We start from the raw sequence: 6506 nt of genomic DNA on the forward strand, positions 1-6506 counted from the left end.
ACATCGACCAACGGAGACTCGTAGTTTTGGCCGCGCGGTTCGATGCGTTTGAAAGCGTTTGGAGGGCCCCCGTCACTGAACGTCTCGTTCGTGGAATCTGGATTGCCGTGTATGCTGCCGCTGTCTAGTTAATCGATCGAATATCGTGATTCGGTATAGTGCAATAGTCTTTACACACTTGGTACTCTTTCCTCTTCTCTCTATTTCTCTCTATTTCTCTGCGCGTATAAAGTAGTCTTCGCTTCGCGGCACCGTGGAACGCCTCCTTTCATTCGAACGTCTCCTCTTCGCGAATGTAATAATCATTAGGATCGTCGTATCTTACAGACTAGTTGTACCGCATTAGATGTATCTCCGAGACTTGTACACATGTTCCGTGTGTAATGGAACCGCGTGCACCTGCACGAACACACCACAAGAATTCTGTTTCGCATCACGGTTTCCGAAGTCAGTCGCGTACGAACAGAACGGTTCAAACACGGGCCCACCTGGACAAACTTGGACCAGTTTGGCGAAGTTCGAACGATCGTTTCCCCGGAAAATTGTCAGAAAAGAAGCGTTTCGAGGTATAATTTTGTTCAGAGTCGATTGGTTCAAATTAATTTTTGTTCGAAACGTGTCAATATATAAACTCACCAAACGCCATCGGTTTGATTTAGTTGAGAGTAGCCCGAAGGTGATTCGAGGTTAGATATTAGTTACGAAACGTTCGATTCGAACCAGTTCGCGACTGGCTGAACCCTCCGCAGTTCAACCTGACGATGATCATTGAAAGAGAAATCAAACTCAGTGGAAGCCACTTCAAGGTGAATCGGAACGACAATTTTCGAGAGTCGACCGGATCGTTCCTACGAGAATCGAGCATCGACTCCACGATACGCTGACAATAGATCGAAAGGAAAAGGGAAAGACGAAAAAGGTGACGAGAAACTCCGAAGGATGAAACACACGAATACACATGTATTTCATTTTCATTTTTCGTACATATACACGTACAGATTAATAACTATATACATACATTGTATATGTATTTATATATTTCTTTTTTTTTTTCGTTCGATCGTCCACGAACGCGTGGAGACACCTTCGAAAACGTGTCCGTATCTTGTTTGTCTACACGGGGTGCAGTTCTAACACCGTTCAATGTAATCGCGAATTGATGTATATTGATTAAAGATATAAATATAAAAAAAAAAAAGAGAAAAGAATATGTATTTGTTCCTGAGAAAGAAATAATAAGAGTAGCACTACCGTAACATTAATATTGATAGTAACGATAAAGATAATTTGATGGTACATACTTTCTTATAAGTAACCTTATACATTACTACGATTATTGTAGAGTTGGTACGGTCTTTGATGATGCCTTGCCTGTAAATGTAACGTTAAATGAAAAAAATCTTATTACCTTGTAAATGTTTTACCAAATATAATCGATTATTCAACTTATAATCAGGACTCTCTCTCTCTCTCTTTCTACATCCCCCCTGTTTCTTTGCATTGAAATTTGATTTGTGGGCAATTTATATAATCAATTTAAATGGAACATTTTTTAAAAATTTTCTAACGTAACTGTCAAATAAAATGAAGTTTATAGTATTTCTTCCTTTTTTGGTTTTGGTATCATTAGACGTGCCCCAAAATATTGGAAATTTGATAAAAAATTGAAACTATAAATATACGTAAGCAGATTTATTTTTACGTGTAGATAATATCAGCTGCAAATATTATTGAACTGTTTGGAAAATTTATTGGGAGGGTATTTATTATCAGAACACCCTGTATGTTGAAACGTACGCATAATCAGCGCCTTAAAAGCGACGAACAAGCAGCCGGATAATGTATTATGTACACATGGTATCGAACGAAATGGAAAGTCGAATGAGACCCGCACGAGATCACGATCTTAGTTCGATTGTGAAATAAGAGCTGCCCACGAGCATGGTTCGGAGCAACAAACGAAAGTAACATCGGACCGGCTCTTTTATTTGCTACATAGCGGAGCAGGTCTTAAATTATTCGACGTACAAAATAAGGAGTGATATTCCAGACAATGAATCATTTGAATTGCTGCATATTATTGTTGGGGCAATTTAGAAAAAGTAACCTTATCGTGTATCTGGATCAAGTAAATCATTTTGAAATGTGGTCGTTTTTTCTGTAAACTCGCGGGCGTTGTTATTAGCTATTGCAACGTTTAAACTTAACCAAATTATTTACGAAAAGATTCACAAATTTTCACAATTTTTATTCTATTTCGTTCCTCTTCTTTTATATTCGAGAACGATCTGCCTTTCGGAATAAATGTTCTTCAAAGTCATTTTCGCAATGTAAAAATGGTGGTCGCTCGGTAAACAATATCGTAAAGGAATGAAAATAATATTGTTTTCAGTCGGTGCCAAAAAATATCCCCAGTCTGTGTAATCGTACGGTTCGGGGATCGATCTCGCCAATGAAGCGGAGCTCCCTAAATTCGACGATAATGATCGAAGAGAGGCGAAGGGCCGATCGCGCCGAAATCGTTGCCAGAGAAGATGAAAGATACCGATAAACGATAATCGGGGGCTCGGTTGAGTTTCAACAGACTCGGAGGCGACGACCTCTTGAAACGAGCAGCCTGGTCACCCATCAGGCGATGCCAATTATACCAATTACGATGTCCAATCAGCGCGCATATCGCACCAACCGAAAGGCGAAACTGCTCATTAAATCCGGCTTTAATGCCCTTCCATCGCGTCTCGTAATGGGATGGACTCATCGCTGGCCTCTGCGCCGCGAAATAGTGAACGTTGCCCGTACCCCGCTGGGCCCGGCGAGGTTGCCAGGGTCATTCGATTCAAAGGAAGGTCACGTCAAGGTCATATACTCACCACCCAACGATTACAACGCGCGATTCTGCCCGCGCTCGGGACTCGATGGCCTCTGGCTGGCTTACGGTCTTCGCTTTCGTCGAACGAACGCGCTGAAGTAGTACCTTGTTCAGCCACCGTGCGCGATTATTCTTTCATTAGGCAGCATCTGCGTACGCGGCGTAGGTGTCTCGCACTGTGGAACGTTTACCGCTTGACGTGGGCGGTTGCAAGCGTTTTGTTGAACGGCTCGTGCGGGGAACGCCTATAGGCGTGCAGTGCACACGCTTGCTAAACGGGACCAGTGCACTCACGCACGGGCCGCGCGCTTACGCGTTCGAATCTCGAAATCGAAACGGGGAATTTGGTACTATGTATGTTTAGTACTCGTAGATTTAGATTTTCATAGTGCGATTGGCTAGGCGCTAGACGGAAGATGTCGGAAGGATCCTTGAATCCCTGTCGCTATTGGAGAAAGGCATCCGCGAATTGTCGATAAATCTCGAAGAAGGCGGGGGCGATGGAGGGGCTGCTGTGGGGGGAAGGGTGTAAGTAAGACGAAGGGTTTCTGTCGTTTTATTTCCGCAGCCCGATCGAATGATTTATACGACATCGCGGACGATCCTCGAACTTTCACCTTCTCCGAAGAATATACCTTTCGCGGGAGTTACGCGGCACCGTAGAAATAAATCCAACCTTTTTATGGGGAATTTAAATAAATTGAAATTACGTGGCCCCGAGCGTCGGTTGCTTATAAATACCATCGGCCACGATTAATCTTCGCTTTGAGCTTCTCTTGTTTTTAAGCGTTCAATTTTTAATACCCCTCTGTTCCGGGGTTCGAAACTTTGGGTAACTCGATCATGTTTGATCTAAATTTAGACCAGATGCAAGCCGTAGTACTGTAGAAATTTCCAGAAGACCCCTAGACAATTACCACTCGGGTCACAGTTTATTAAACTCGATCTACACCGATCAGCCGAGTCCCTATAGCCTCTCGTAATTCCCTTTAGTATCGTTCTGGGCCGTTCGAAGCCACCATCAAGCGCAAGATTCACTTTCGAGTCACGTTCGAGCGTACATCATTCGAGCGCACCTTGACCGCAACAGGATCAGCCGTGTAAACGAAGCCTTAACCTAGGCAGAGCAAACAGCAGGTATCGCCGGGGGCCGAAATGAAAGAGAACGTGAACGCAAATACGACGTAAATCACGGCACGCACGGGAAATCAGTCGAACCGCTGATCGAATATCGGGCTACAGGCCGTATCAATAACCCCAATCACCGGGTTGTTAGATACCGCGGTTCCCTCCTAACGATGCAATTAGAGCAGGTGGGAGTGCACGAATTAGGCGTGATAAATGCCCGGAACGCCCCCGCGCGGCGTCGTTTTTGTTGCAATCAGGGGGCAAACGAATTTATTCGGATCGTTGGCGCGATAAACCGACGCTAGCCGCGTCATTAATCCTCTGTCGCGGCCGTAATAAGCCCTTAATCTTCCCCGCTGGCCGGCTACCAGCCAGCGACTCCGCTATCCCTGGTTCCTACGTTTGCCGAGTATTCCGCAAATTTCTCCGCTCTCACGCGGTCAACCGCGGCTATTTACGACGGGAAAGACACTTTCCTCGTCGCGGCGATTAATAAAGCTAATTAATGCGGTTAATAAATATCGCCTGGAACGCGTTAAATCATGTCTGAAGGTCGGCCGACGTCGCGGACGCGCGTGAAGGCTCCTGTAGATCCCGGGATACCGTGCCAGCCTCCGATGGAATTTTCTTTTTATTTCGACTCGCGATTCGTTCCAGTCTCCCCCCCCCCCCATTCGTTTTACCTTTTTTTTTTGAGCATACGAACTCGGTAGACTGGAATACGGAGCTGGGTTGATCGATTGGTCTAGTAGTTCTTAGAAGGGGTGCTTCATTAGCGTATTGTACTTTGGAGAGTGGTTTTTACTATTTTTGTAAAATGGTTTCCGTACATATAAACAATTACGGAATAAATAAAAATATTTGACGTATATTTGACAACTATTGTGTAATTTATGGCTGACGTAGTTTTAATTTTTCCAGATTGCATTGGGAGTATTTGCAAACGCCACTGAGGGATGCGCAGGAGAAGTCCCCGCAGAACATGGCGGGGCCTTATCGATCGCAGGGTTTTGAAACTATTTTCGAGAAGAGTGTCAAGTCAGTCTTGTCTAAGCAACAGTAGTGGAAAGACGTGCCATCGCAAGAACGAAGTGAACTTGTAAATTATCTTTGTGAATAACCTATTGTACACTTTAAATGTTATTTGATAGTGATTCAAAGGAATCGTTGCGTATGGGTTAGATGTTTCGCAAGGTTATGTGTGCATAGTTGCTCGGCCATTTGGTTCGTAGCATAGCGCTTCTGCGCATGTCTGAAGAGGGTTAACATGGAGTCACTTGCCACCACTGTGGAATCAAAGCTAATTTTATTCCCAAACAACAAATGCAAAGTTTAGATTCGTTCCTCGTCCGCGACTACACATAGTCTATTTAATCTATTAACAAAATTAAATAAAAAAATAAACTGTTACACGTTACTTGAATCCGGAGAACTACCATAGATCGAAACATCGAATTTTACATCCCCCATTCGCACTTGTATAACAGAATAAATGCCAACCGGATATCAATGTATTCCAAAATAAAAATTTCGCCGTTCGCGAGGTGCAGTGAACAATTCATCAAACCGTGGCGGTAGATTCAAAAGACACCGTGGTCGAACGATTCAGCTGTTCTCCGCGAGCCACTCTCAGAAATCAGCGAACTATATCGAGCCGGCTGGTGTTGCATCTCGCCGCGTTTCAGGCTCTCGGAAGCCGCGGCGGTTGAATATTTTGCACGTAGCGCCGTAAACAGGAAGGGCGAGAACGAGCCGCTCTTAATTATCGATCAATCGCGATTACCCTAAGCGCCGGCGGGCATCGGGGCCGCGCTTTTGTACCATCGGGAGCGAGCATCAGGGACGGTCTATCGGGGCCGCTTTGAATAGGATGCACTAGGAAGTTGCGCGTTGTCTTGACAAATGAGATTAATCGGCACCAAATACGGCGTCGGGTTATTGCACTCGCGATTAAAGCCCGTTAATAAAACACCAAGGCAAATCGTTTCGCGCTCGCCGGAATGTGAAAGTAGATAAGTCTGCTGCCTGGCTAACATGGATAGAGGCTTGACCGCGCGCTCAATAGCCTAGGTCTCATTATCGAATTCACTCTTAATTGAGATTGGTTTCGTTAACGCGTTCGCGGCTGGACCAGTTCCGCGAACAGATACCCGGGGGCCCCTATGTAAATGTCATTATCATGATCAACAAGTCGGAATAGGAGTCCAATTAGGTGGTCGAAACTGGTATATCTGTTTCGTGTGCTCTCGTTTAGATTCCCAGATCGTTACTAATGCAAATTACTATTATTGCTGCGGCTGACGCTGAATTTATTCGCGGTTCGGGGTGAAAAGCGACAGTGTTCGATCCAGGCTTATACAAAAACACAAATTAATCGAGATCGTCACTAGAATAGACATGTATCAAGGTCCCAGAGATGAAGTCATTAAAACTATAAATTTTGTTTGTATGGACTAGGTGGTCGGTCGGGCACTTGCGAGAGAGCGTAGCCCTCTGCTGGCGAGCGCGG

This window comes from Colletes latitarsis, chromosome 7, assembly GCF_051014445.1.
Source record: "Colletes latitarsis isolate SP2378_abdomen chromosome 7, iyColLati1, whole genome shotgun sequence".
Classification (NCBI taxonomy): Eukaryota; Metazoa; Arthropoda; class Insecta; order Hymenoptera; family Colletidae; genus Colletes; species Colletes latitarsis.